At 41.8% G+C, this 14697-nt stretch overlaps 1 protein-coding gene across 5 annotated transcripts in view; it reads left to right on the forward strand.

Moving 5' to 3' along the window:
* LOC129193059 (neuronal PAS domain-containing protein 3) overlaps window positions 1-14697 on the forward strand; it is a 179858-nt gene that overhangs the window by 146969 nt on the left and 18192 nt on the right. The gene's annotated exons all lie outside the window — the stretch shown is intronic.

The raw sequence follows: 14697 nt of genomic DNA on the forward strand, positions 1-14697 counted from the left end.
CGTGGTGTTTAGGTCGACAAAAGCTGATGGATGCCGACAAACCTTCACTTTCTCTCCAGCAGGCACCACCATGACACGTCAACACACGCTAGGACCTCCTGTGATGGAGGCGGAGTTAAAACCAGCCCACCAATCCAGACACCAACATTAATGTCCTCCCCCAACTTGGTCTGACTGTTCTGTGTGTGCGAACATAGAACATCCAAATTAGTCATCAGAAATCTGGCCCCATTACGTCCAAACATGGACAACATCCAACTCTGTGTGATGGTGAGGGACATTAGAGGGGCCGTGTCTCAAATGGAATACCACTGTCAGTACACTTAGTACTTACTGAGTGTGTGAATTTTCACAGTGTACTGCTGTTCCAAATCCATTGCTGTCATTGGACACTTCTTCTTCTTCTTCTTCTTCCTCTCTCCTTTTTTATCGTGTACTGCAACCACTCAAGTGACTTGTGGTCAGAGGAGGCAGGTGTTAAAATTAAAAAGACGAATAATGATAACATAATGTAAATATCAATGTTTGTCAATTGAACTATATGACAAATGTATTTTCTGTATGATTCCAATCGATTAAAAAAGAAAAATTTGTTTAAAAAAATGCTGAATTTGCACGTTTCCTGATCAAATACAGGGCAGATACCCGAGATGAGGCCACTGTGCTTAGTGCGCAAGCCCTGCCTACTGTCTGAGTGCACTCAGTGAGTGCACTGAGTCGGATCATGTTGCCTGCCCATTTCTGTGTGCCAGCAAGTCGCCAAAAATGGAATGTTGCAGAAACATTCATTATACACCATATACTTATTCTTGCTAATTGTACAATAAAACATATGGGAAGCGCTTGCAGTACTCGCTCCATCCTGAAGGGATGGCGGCCTGCGTGAGCTGGAAGGTGCCTGCCTTTTTTTGACAGCAGCATCATCTGGACAGCAGCATGATATGATATGATATGACATGATATGTTTATGCCGAGCTAAATGAGTAAATGAATTTGACTTTCAAGATGGAGGATTATATATCTAAGCTCACCAGGAGGTGATCAGACTTTTACAACAAAGTAGCGGAACTCTTCCTTGAGAAGGATAGTTTAGTAGGTATGTACTTCATATACAAAAGGTATGACCACAGATGTTTTCAGTTAATGCAAAAAATTAGTAAATGGTAGCAAGAAGTATTTCAAAATTAGTATTTTATAGTAAAGTATTTCAGTATTTCTGGTTATCCTCTTAATGAGCAACCTATATTAACATTTTTTTAAACTCCAAAGGAACGTCACTGGTCCCTCCCCTTCCGCTACGTAGCCAAGATTGCAACTATTGAGGGTGGAAAGTGTCCATCACTACACACTCACCATTTTGAGTGTGTTGAGTGCAACGTCCCGATACTGACAGTGCATTGCATTTTGCCGTACTTCTTGTGTGAACACACTTACGCACGCAAAGCACTAAATGTAAGCGCGCATGTGTGCACGTAAGCACTCAAAAGCCTAAGTGTAAATGCGTAAGTGTGCACTTATGCATTAAAAACAATAAGTGTAAGCACTTGTTGCACCAGCTGAGACACAGCCAAGGTTTTGTCACATGACTCAGGACAGCCGCCGGAAGAAATTTGCATGTCCACATGTTTATTTAGCTTTAAATCTTACCATAATTCAAGTTTAAATCTTCTTAAAGATCATTTCACATCTTTTATGTCAACTTTTTTCCTCTTCCTCATCCTCCCCCCATGGTGTGCATGTTGGGGACGGCAGGTCGGCCATTTACATGAGGTCACTGCGGGCCAGCGTGGGCGGCTGAGGATGATGATGAGGAGGAGGGCGCAACGGAGGAAGGTCACAGTTAATTGAGCCTCCCTGCTGAACTTCACACACACACACACACACACACACACACACGCACGCACACGCACACTGGCCCATTCATATTTTACGACTCCTGAGCTAGCGTGTCATTACAACGAAATAATATCTTTAACAACTCATACTGACTGACTCTGTGTGTGTGTGTGTGTTTGTGTGCATGCGCGCATGTGTGTGTGTGTGTGTGTGTGTGTGTGTGTGTGTGGGGACAAAAATGTGCCAAAAAAGGAGAAAGGAGCTCAAAGTTATGGAGAAATGTAGAAATAACGAAGTAAACGGACAACAATTGCCAAGGAGGTGAAGGTGAAAAAATGAGAGAAAAAAAAGACTTTTTCTTTTTTATTCTAATTTGTGCAGTGCACATTGTCTAAAAAAGTCTTTGATCATGTGTGTTTGTGTGATCGACAATTGTTTGTCACAATAACACACACACGAAGAACAAAATTATTGAAAATAAAGCTCAACTTAATGTTTTATGCTTTGTAGATAAATGTATTTGTCGTATTACATTTAGTACAATGCTAGTTAATGTAGAAAAGAAAGTCAAAAACAGAAATAGTTCAAATAGAACAGTCTCAATAATAATAATTATTATTATTGTTATAATATTATTATAATGATAGTAATAATAATAGAAATAATAATAATGAGCTGAACAGTTTGTGATCAAAAGAGCATGTGTGTGTGTGGGTTTGCGTGTGTGTGTGTGTGTATATGTAGCAGTGTGCGTCATGAACGTGTGTGTGTGTTCATCCACATGTACTGTGTGTGCGTGTGCGTTTGTGTGTGTGCTGTCTAGACACTTGACGGGCTGCAGCCATTGAAATGTATGAAGCTACTTGGTGTGCGGGGGCGGGGTTAAAGGTGACTGTGGTGGATTTAAAGTGGGGGGGAGGCGCTGTGGTCTTTGGCAGGCGGCGTGCAGAGAAGTCCACACTCTGACCCGCCGAAGGACTCACTCGCTTCACAGCTTCGTGCGGGCCATCACGTGCGCGCCCGCTGGCGCTCCTCATGCATTGCAAGCGCGAGCAATGGCGGGAGGTGGGTCGGGGGTTCTGACCCGCCCCCTCCTCAGCTCGCTCCGCTACAGTGTGTCGGGATTCAGACGCTTGTTGTTGTGCTCACGCAGCGGCACCTCCTCATGCATTTCACAGGCGGAGGTAAGGCGGGCAGCCGACCTTGACGAGGACGCCGTGCCGCTCGACGCCATTGCTCAATTCTTCTGAAGTCTTTTTTAAAAAGTCTTTTCTTTCAGTCTGACTCACTTTTGAAAGTCCAAGTGTTGGAGACACGTTGACCTTGTCAAGGACAGCAAGAAGAAACTTGATTTGATGTCGTCTGCTCACTGTTACGACTTCTTCAAAAGTCACACAAGGTCAAACTCCATCTTCATACAGCCCATAATAGTCACCACTTTCAACCTTTGAAGACAACCGGTCTGTGTCTCAGTTGGAACACTTCTATCAGTACACTTCAATAAGTATACAGGCCGTCCTCGTGTTTTGCGTTACCCCGTGTTTCGTACTACATTTTGTGTTACAACGTTTAGTGTTATCATGTTTTGTGTTACAACGTTTAGTGTTATGCCGTTTTGTGGTTATGACACAGAGAACTAGTTACGTGCGCATGTAAACAAAAGAATACGTAGTCATGCGTCGCTACACTGAGGAAGGACAACGCTACTTTTGTTCTGTTTACCGAACATTTCTTCCCTGATTATGTCTCCCACGCGTGAGGCAGACTTTTCCGATGGCAGTGCGTCAAAGAAAAGGAAAGTGAAAAGTGAAGTATAATTAGACGTGGTAAAAATGTTCAGAAAGTGGAGAAATCAACATTGGCTGCATGGCCGCGCCAAGCCGCTCAAACGCAGCGATCATCATCGAGGACAAAGACGGTATCGTTGAACACGTGAAAGGATCTGCTGCTGACTTCTTCTGGTTTGCGTGTACCCCCTGCTTCAAAGGAGGCAGAGATTACGCAGTCCCTCTCATTCTGCTATGCAGTACAGCCAAGATGGAGACTATTGTCCTTTCATTCTTTTCTCTCCACTCACGAGAACATCACCACCTCTTCTCGTTGATCCTCCTGGTCAGATTTACAGCAGGTCGTTACGTTAATGCTGCAGACACAGTAAAAAGATCAGCAATGCCGCCATGGATCACAATTGATGCTTGTTTTATTGACGTGTGAAGTGTGTGTGTGTGCATGTGTGCACGTGTGTGTGTTTGATGTCATGTGACACAAACGAGGTCGTGACCCAGGAAGCTTTGAAGCAAACTGGTCATAAATTTCATCTAGTGTCCTCTGCATCAGGAGCCGATGGGCGACTGAAGGGGGCGGGGCTGATTATGTGTCCAATTGGCTGTCAGAACATTCCGGAATATTAAACATCTGAGACGCACAAATGTTAATGAAGTTCATTAGATGCAAATAAGGGCGATCATTTTTATCGACACGTTGGATCGATGCTCACGATAGTCGACCTTCTCGTTGCGGACTCCCTGAAGAGCGCAGAGAATTTGAATAAAAGCCCCTTGAGGAAGTGCCAGGTGTCCTTGAAGATGTTCGAGGCGTCCGCCACAGAGGATGCGGGCGTCTTTGTCAGGAGAGGCGGGAAACAGGTGTCCTTGAATGCATCTCACTTTGACTGCGACGCTATGTTGAAACACTCACTTGAACATTCCAGACATCCTTGAAAGCCTCTTGGGAACCTCTTGTGGAATTTGAGGAATGTTTAAACCACTTTGACCTTGTGATGTCATTGTTTACCCTCTTTGCCGCTGGTTAAAGACTTGATTTACTTTCACTAATACACTTTGCATTCAATTGATTGATTGCTTTAATAGATTAACACATCATGTCAACTTAATGAACACTAAACTTAAACATTTACATCTGTAATAGTTGAATATTTTGTTTTTTAAGTGTAATCACGCACAGTCAGTGCGAGTGATGTTTGGCTGCTTTATTTACAAATGAGGGTTAATTAGCGCTGCTAATGATGCGACTATGAGGGGGCGAGCGAGACAGCTCTGCAGTGAAAGAGAGAGGGGAGGTAGGGGGCGAGGCGTGTTTAGTAAATGTCTAGAGCACAGACTTGACGACTTTATCAATCCTTCATCCTCTCGCATGCAGCAGGCGGGATGGAGCCCAGGGGGTCTGATGGCTTAGTCATGGGGGACATCACCTGACTTCCTGTTTGTTTCCTGTGACCAACAGCAGAATAAATAGCTCTACATTCATGTATTCGTATGTGTCTATACCTAATAACATAAAAATAATATAAAGCAACAACTGACAGGATTTATAATCATGCTGAGTCAGCAGGAGCACATACACGTTTGCTGTGTCTCAATTGCCGCACTTGTGCACTTACACTTAGTCTTTTGAGTGTATAAGTGCATTCACACTGACCAACCAGCAACCTTTTATACATATATATATATATATTTACCTTTGTTGACCGCTTGTATTTAATTATCGAATAAATGTATGACGCAAGAAACACTTTCTGTCTTTCATTTTTAATGAAAGATGCCACATCGAACTTCCTCTAAGCAATCGGATTCACTGAAGTCAAACAATAAATGATGTCTCATGCCAATGTAACCCAGGGTTTCAGGATGCTAGCTGGAAGTTACAGTAGGTGTGAATAAAGGACAGGCGCTACAACTACGGCTAGGCAAGCTTATTTATTTGCACAGTAAGTCACTGTTAGCAACAGTCAAGGGACGTTCTCAACTCACTCACTTCCGGCCTTCAAAACAGAGCGCTTTGGGCTATATCCTGTTTAATTGTTTTAACAAAATAAGGGTGTCATTAAAACTAGCTCACACCGGGGTGTCAAACCCGTGCCTTAGAGGGCCGAGACACTGCAGGTTTCACCAAATCACCAAAGCAGGTGATTTTAATGATCATCGCCTATTTCAATTTGAGGGAAGGCACTCATCAATTAAATCACCTGCTGGAAAAACCAGTTGGAGAGAAAACCTGCAGTGTCTCGGCCCTCCATGGCACGAGTTTGACACATGTGGCTCACACCAACATTGAGGCAGCAAACAAAGTATACTACTTTTCAAAAGTAAACATCTTTTGTGAAAGTGTACTCCTGTAAAAAGAAACTTGAGAGTTCATAAAAAGTTGATTACAATTCATTCCATCCAAAAAGAACGCACTCATATAAACTTTTATGACCCTGTCTCTTAAAAGCATCGGAATTGAGAATGACAAAGAACAGCGGGGGTGTTCTCATATCTTTTGGTTACAAAAAATGTAATTGCATACAGTCCCTTTGACATGTCACTAATTGTGAAAGTGTTACTCTCGGCTGCATTTTTATGAATGTATCAGTCCCATGGAAAAAGCAAAAGATCTGGTCCCTGCCTCAAATCAACTCTCCTTTCCCCTTCCTGCCTGAGCTGCATCACAGACTCGAGTGCATGAGTGCAGGTGCTGCAACTTGTGCTGCAACAAGTTTCTGTACATATGCTCTGCAATGGGTGATTCGAGTGCTCAAACCTGAGTGCCTGATTGACTTCGGTGTTTGACTCATAAAGGCTTGAGTCAGTAAAAGGAATCGAGGTTCCCTAGTGAACAGAAAAAGAAAAAGGTAAATATTGTGAATGTCATTTCAGGTAAGTGCACAAAGGCAGTAATAGATTTGGCAGCACAGCACTACACTGTCAACATTCACACACTCAAGAACTAAGTACACAGTGTACACAATGTACTTATTGAAATGTACTGATGCAAATACTCCATTTGAGACACAGACCCCATCTTATTCCTCCTCTTTTCTTCTTCTTGTCTTTTTTATGTCCACTTCCTGTCCTCTTGTCCTCTTCATTTCTTTTCCTTGTCGTCTTCCTTCCTTCGTTCTGATTCTCATCACAGATCCATTTCTTCCTCCCACCCCGCTTCTCCCCACCGCCCTGGTCTTCCTCTCAGCTGCAAAGAGGGATGAAGACAGAAGGATCATGTGATTTCATGTCCATGGCGCCGCCTCACTTAAGTCTTCATTTAAGTGCAAATCTCTTTTCATTGTGGAGCCCCCCCCACGCCCCAACACCTGTCACCTTGTGTGTGTGTGTGTGTGCGTGTGTGTGAGAGAGGGTACTTGCAGGCAGTTCTACCTTCTTAAAAAAGAGTTGAAAGAAGTCCTCAATGATACGTTCAAATTATTTTGTGTAAGGAGATGTCAATAAAATGAATTCATAATGGAGTCACCTTTTTAAAACAATTATGCACAAAGCACACAATAACCTGCTACGCAAAAATGTACATTTTTTAACAAGAAAACACAAATTTGACCTTAGGGTAAAATTACATTAAAATATTTTAAATTACAATAAAATTACAATAAAAACTTGGATCATATCTAGGGGTGCCTTAGAATATTCCACTATTCAACAATTGGATTTGGGGGAGTCTGATTTGACGATCAATCTCTGAGTCGAATCATATGAAAATGTCATGTACCAATCTGCCTACATGAGAGTGCCCGCAACTTCTGCCGAGCATTACATTTTTACATAGAGTGTTTTTATTTTTGTTATAGATAGCAAAATCTGACGAAAATTCGGGTTCATTTATGTTAAAGAATTGAAAATTACACACAAGATGCGGCGCATTCACATAGCGAAGCTCAGTATCTCTTCCAGATTTGCAGGTTTGTAGTTATTATACTTTGCTCTGATTGGGTCTGGTTTAACAGTTTACACTCAACAAGAGATGTTGGATCTTGGATTTTGCAGCACCAGTGTTTTTATCACCAATCTGTGACTCGTCCCTGGGATCTCCAGAGTACCGGAGTGTACACACAACACCAGCCGGGTGGAACTGCTTGCAAGCGACTTCAAGAATGTAAACAAAGGCGAGGAAGACACAGAGGAGTACGAGCTAAGCTCAAGCTAACACCCCGCACAGACTCTCCTTACCAGGCACGTGCACAGACATTTTGGAGGGCAGGTGATCAAGCCAGAAAAAAGGGTACTCATCGTGAAATTATTCATTATTCATAATATTATATATATATTTATAATATATATAATTATTATTCATTATAAAATTCTTATTAGCAATATTATAAATTATATTACAAAATGGATGGATGGATATACACTATACTGTATATACCCGGGTCCTTCCCGTCATGCACTGCTTCCTCCATAACCGACCTCCATGAAGACCTCATCTCTTCTTTGTGTTTCCATCAATACCCTTTCCCACTGATTCCCATCATGCTCTACTTTCTGTCTTTTTATTCTCATGTGCAGGTCTAGTCAATGACTTTCTATGCACGCACAAAAAAGCTACATTTGGGATTATGTGCTGTAGTTTGTGCCACATCCTGGTAACTAATAACACACCAACTTGCTTTCATACTTGGCGGAGGTAATAAAGGTCTTCCACATGCACACACACACACACACACACACACACACAGTGGTTATTAACAGAGCGTTGAAACACTCCACAAACACAACGTGCACGTATTAGCATGAGAAACACGATAAAAGTGCTGCTCCATTGTGTCCTTATCACTCTCCCATAATGCACTGGGAGGCGGGATTGTCCGTGGCGTTGGGACGGTCGACACCGAGCTTATCTTCCTCTGGGGTCCTCGCTCTAAACGCTCAAAGAGTGCCATTGTAGTCTGATTTGGCGGCTGAAAGAGAGATGAGATAACCACTGAAAGAGTGTGTAGTCTTTCTGTAAGCGTGCGTGTGTGTGTGTGTGTGTGTGTCGTGAGTGTCATCAGGATGTGCTGGCTCATCGTGTGAGGGCGTGCTGGGAAAATGGCCACCTCACACTTTAGCCAGTGTGACATGATGCAGAAAGTAGACATGAAGTTCATACGTGTTCAAGGAAGTTGATACATGTTCAGTGAAGTTTCTACATGTTTACTGAGGTTCATACGGTTTAGTCAAGTTCATACATGTTCAATGGCGTCCATACATGGTAAAATGAGTTCACACGTCTTCACTGAGGTTCATACATGGTAAATGAAGTTCATACGTGTCCAGTGAAGTTCATATATGGTAAATGAAGTTCATACATGTTCAATGATGCTCATACATGGCAAATGAAGTTCATACATGTTCAATGAAATTCAAACATGTTTAATGACTTATTATGACTTTGAACGACATCCTTTTGGATCATTTTTCACGCTCATGCTTTCCAAGACCACAAAGGAGACTCAGTCACAATACATGAAGTTGTTTGTCTGTGTGTGTGTGTGTGTGTGTGTGTGTGTGTGTGTGTGTGTGAGACGTTCGTGGTCTTGTTGTCATGTTGTGTGTTGTCGGACAGGATTGATGTGTTAGCATTCTCTGAGCCCTTTGTTGTTGAGCATGCTAAAGCTAGCTGACTGAAACTTCTGTTTCTGTCTGTGCATGTGTGTGTGTGTGTGTGTGTGTGTCTGTGCATGTGTGTGTGCGTGTGTGTGTGCGTGTGTGCGTGTGTCAGAGTCAGCGGGTTGAAGAAGCTTTAGTGATTTGAGCCACTGAGACACAAGTGTGTATTGATCCCACACTTCCTGCTCCTCTGGGGTTCCTCTCTCTTTCTCTCACACACACACACAGCATTCAGTGAGGAGTGTGTTGATCCAGCTGCAGACACACAAAACTGCTGCTCTTTCACAACAAACTGTGTTCACATAGCTTCACTGTGTGTGTGTGTGTGTGCGCGTGTGATTTAGCTCCTTCTTACCTCCTCCATGGTGAACATCATGTGATTCTTTTTGGCATCCGGTGTTTTGTTTTCCTTAATAAATCACTTCTATCAGCACACACACACAGCAGCAAACAGTTCATTTGTCATCTTAACATCTGACAAGCAGGGAATGCGTTTGTGTGTGTGTTTCTGTAGTGAGGTGTGTTATGATGGGATAGCAGCCATGTTTGAAGCAAGGAACATTTGAGGAAAGCGGAGAATGTTTTCATCATTCTTGGACTCGTTAGCGGTGGTCTCATTAAAGTTGTACTATTAGCCCACTTAGCTCATGTTTAATGCTCTCATTAATTCTCTACGCTGCCAGCCAGCATCCATTTATTTCATGACTTCTCTGCAAAGTCACACCAGCCTTTACAGTCCTCGCACTCTGTGTGTGCGTGCGTGCACGTGTGCGTGTGTGTGTGTGTGTGTGCATAATGAAAACGCCATCAAAGATTGAGATTAATGACAACGCTAAATATTTTCTAAATTAACGTCCTTCCTTTATTGCCCCCTATGTTTTAATTTCAGGGTGCGTTTGTTTCGTTCACCCTAAACAGAGTGAAAGCGTCTAACCAATCCAATCCAGCATGTTTATAATCAATGAAATGTTAACTGTCCTCCTTTAAATAACCCAGCCTGCTTCAGGTTATGAAAGCTCATAGCATGGAGAGCAGTGGTGTCCAAAGTGCAGTCCGGGGGCCATATTACGCCCGCAGCCCCTTTTTTATTGTTCCTCTACATATTGTGAAAATAAAATGAATTGATTGGAAATGAGATATATTATGAGATACTACACTAAAGTGTACTACTACCCTGTACTATTAGTGTTTGTGGTGGGGAGAGGGGGCTATGTGTCGTCATCATCTAATTGACATAATTGGACATGATGCATGGATTTTTATGGACATTGTGGGAGACAAAACGTGAACAAAAACATGAAAATTAAAACAAATATGTTTACAAATACAAGCAAACTTTCTTCTGTCGCTTCGTTTTGTGTTTTGGTTTTTTTTGTGTCCCCAAAAGTGTCCAATAAAAGCGGAAAACGTTGCTAGAATTGCTGCTAGTCACTTTTTTGAAAAAGCGAATCAAAAGGGGTCTCATCATCATTATCAACTTTATTTCAGACACATACATGGTTCATAGAACGTTAAAAAAAACAAACACATCACCAATAAAACATAATAAAAGAAGGCTATCCCTTGCTATATAGGTTACGGTGCCAGAATACTGAATACAGTCTGAATACTCGCTGAATACTATAGCGACTAAGTTGCTAAGTTGGCAACACTGATTCTTCCTGCTACATCTTCTTATTCTCTGGCAGATCAGGTGTGTATGAGGTGTGTTAAGAAGCAGAGTTACAATGCCATCTACTGTGCGTAGTTGGAACGACAAGGTACATTCACAGACACCCATTATACTGTGCTTATAAGCGAGGGCGAACACGTAGGACCAAATCTATTTGTGGCAACACTCAATGGAAGAGTTGGGACACTGCTGGTTTAGGAAGTGGCTGTGCAGACTGGGAGAGAGATTTAGTGCTGAATGTTGTGTTCAACATGTTGCCAAGAAAGTTTGGATCTGTCACTCTGGGATGATCCTGACCTTAGTATGTGTGTGTCAGTGTGTTGCGGCAGAAGATCCAATTAGCGTCGCTCCGTGTCGACATGAACACCAACTCCCAGGATGCACGGCGTTTGTGCGCCGCTCCTTTCTTAATGGACATGTTCTGCTCCAGAAGACGCTTTATGAGCGACTGAAAGGAATTTCTTAATAACAGGATTACATGAGTGTAATCCCTTTGTCTCTGTGGACCCACACAACCGACACACTCACAAGAGCCAAATGAAAATGAACGATAGTTTGAATACACCTGAAACGTGCACTGTGAGTGTTTGTCTGTTTTGTTGTTTTTCGAGAACCTTTTGTATCCTCGTCAGTGGGGTAGGGAATCGAAAACCGGTTCTTGTTGAGAGCCGGTTCACAATGTTTCATTTCCTTGGAATCGTTTGGCAATTTTGAAAACGATTCCCTTATCACCTCCAGGGGGCGCGAATGCCATCATCACGCAACGTTTACCAGTGCAGCCAGGAGGAAACATGGCACCCGTGCGGCACAAGTGCTCAGTGTTTGGTTACATTTCACCAGAAAGGAGGACAACAGGGCAACTTGTGATTGTTGCAAAGTGGAGGAATACAACCAGTATACAGAAATGATTGCACACATAGCATGCTATAAGTTTGATTGAAGGTGGCGTTTTTGACCTGTACAGGAATTCTCCACCATGTCTGAGAGGCTGTTCTCAGCTGGAGATGCCATAAGTCCAGAAAAAAGCAGATAAATGCATGTTTTTTATTGTTCATTCTTCATATTCTTCATATATTGCAAAATGCAGAGTTCCACTGGACTTGACTTGAATGTATTTGTCTTTGGCTCTCGTAGTTTTATTCTTGAGTGCTCAGCTCATATACAGTACTTTTAAAAATGATCATTTTAATTTCTATTGGAAAACTACACTGGACATTCTTGTGTAATTTCCACACCACATGTTGTATTTTGTTAACTTCTACAAAATAATATTTCTTTTATTATTATTATTTTACATTTATTTTGAAAACAACTTCTTTTTTCTGGGGACCATGTGGCACCCCATCGAGGAACCTCCCAAGACCTCACAGTTTGGTTTTTAAGGTCATGTTACTTCTAAATTTCATGCCTTTGATGCCTTTTTTCCAAATGAGTATCGATAAGAGAATCTGTAAAGAACCGAATCGTTACTTAGAATCAAAAAGCCTATCAACTCCCATCCCTACTCGTTAGTGAAAGATGACTAATGTTCTTCCAAGTGAGGGTTGCATTCAGAAAAATTCAAGGATTGGGGGGCCATTTTCATACATTTTCTACATGATCACTTTGGCGTGCAGGGTGCACGTAGTAGCAGTAGCATTTTTATTTACATTTTTATTTCATTTGAAAAACGGTTTATCTTATCTCGGTTGGCTTCCTATTTTTCAGTACAGTGTGTAACTGTTTCATTTAAATTTTGACACTGGGCCTAGAATCACCCAAAAACTTAAAATGAAAGTCGTTGGTGTTCACGGCTATTTTTTCCGGTCTGCGAAGTGGGCATCGAAAATAGGAAAAAAAAAATGTAAATGAAAGTAGGGACATTTTTTATTTTTTTTAAACTTTAAAATGGATAATGTGTGTAATGAATAGTGGGGTCGGGCATCGAGTCTCGAGCATCGATGGGAACTGGGACAAACATTCCGATTCTCCCAGGATTGTTCAAATGTTTTCATTTCGAGTCCTAGTTTCGATGCTCACTTCGCCGACCGGAAAAAATAGCCGTGAACACCAATAAAGAAGAAGCCGGCGAGCACCACTTTTTTCTGAATGAGAACTCTTGTCACGTTTTCATCTCGCATGGTCTTGTTGACACCCCCAGCAATGAACCCTTTTTATAACTTACAATGCAAATACAAAATGTATCATTCAAAAAGTCATGTACACATTTATTTTAGGGCACCCGTGATTAATCTGAAAATCTGAAAAAATAATAATGCAATTTAATGATATCGGATGGTGACCAGTCCAGGGTGTGCCCCGCCTGTCGCCCGAAGTCAGCTGGGATAGGCTCCAGCATACCCCCGCAACCCTAATGAAGATAAGAGGCATAGAAAATCGATGAATGGATTACAGTGTATAGGATGGATGAATGGTGTTTTATGGCTAGTAATGTTTGGCGACACCTGGTGGACGCAATAATACATTGAATAACCCACTCAAATGCTGTTCAACACGGATTGATTGCTGACAGCATACCGGACACGTTTGTTCCTGAATACTTTCTAAAATGCTTCTGCCTTGGAGACTATGTGTCTGTAACTAATGTCCAACTATGTTTAAATGATACCTGTGTGGGTTAATAAATGTGTTTTAGATGGCAGTATTGTTTAGTAAAGTGTGCTAATTGAAACGCTAGTTGTGTATAGCTTGGAGATTGTAGCTTCTGTGCTGTCTGTACATATAATAATGTTTAAACTTTTGTTATATATGGGGTAATATTTCTGTATTTAATTAGGGATGTCCGATAATATCGGACTCCCGATAATATTGGCCCGATATTATCATAAAAATTTGATATCGGTAGACATTAGTATCAGATTTTTTACCGATAATGAAAACCAATATTAAAAAAATGTTGTATAGATGGACATTTTAATGTTCTCATGGCAAGAATGACACCACAGTTTGTTCACATACAGTGCAAGCCCACCTACTTTGCGCTTTCCACAGGCTCTTTTGCTCCTGGCCGTTCTGACTGTACTGGAGTCGGCTAGCTCCTCACGTTAGCATCCGGGGCGCTAGCTGTTAGCCAGTCAGTGAAGCACAAATAAGCTGCACTCCATGAAGGTATTGACGTTCTTGCCAGCTCGTCGATCTTGCTCGGTAGTGAATTCACGTTTCCCATGATAATGGAAAGTACCAAAGGTTTGAATCTCCACTTCCTTGCTAGCCGCTTGACTTTCATCTTAGTCCAGGCTCCGCTGCCGCCTCGATATCAATGGGTAGACAGGAAATGACACTGATGCCGAACATCGCTCTCAGACAGACAGACAGACAGACAGACAGACAGACAGATAGATTGATAGATAGATAGATAGATAGATAGATAGATAGATAGATAGATAGATAGATAGATAGATAGATAGATAGAGCTCAGGCTTGTGTTGTCCCTTCAGTGCCATGATGTGCGTTTTTGCATTATTTGGCCACTTGATGGCACTGTTGGCTCACTGTTACCCCATCCCGCTGTAACCAAACCGATGTTTATGTGTTGACTGATTGATGCTTTTACATCTTTGCCTGTTTGTTTTTTTTATGTAATTAATTTATTTGTCGGGGATAATGCAATTTTACAAAACGTGTGGTAAAAGATGAGTTAAAAAAGCAAGAATTAGCCAACAGGCTATTTTTCATCTGCAGTCCTTTGGCCATGGTATTAAAAGGCAGTAAAACACAAAAATCAATTAGACTATACAATAAAAAACCACAAAGTACAAGCTGATTAGGACAATTAAACATAAAATAAATGTTAAAAAGGACACGGGT

The sequence above is a fragment of the Dunckerocampus dactyliophorus genome, chromosome 13 (genome assembly GCF_027744805.1).
Source record: "Dunckerocampus dactyliophorus isolate RoL2022-P2 chromosome 13, RoL_Ddac_1.1, whole genome shotgun sequence".
NCBI lineage: Eukaryota > Metazoa > Chordata > Actinopteri > Syngnathiformes > Syngnathidae > Dunckerocampus > Dunckerocampus dactyliophorus.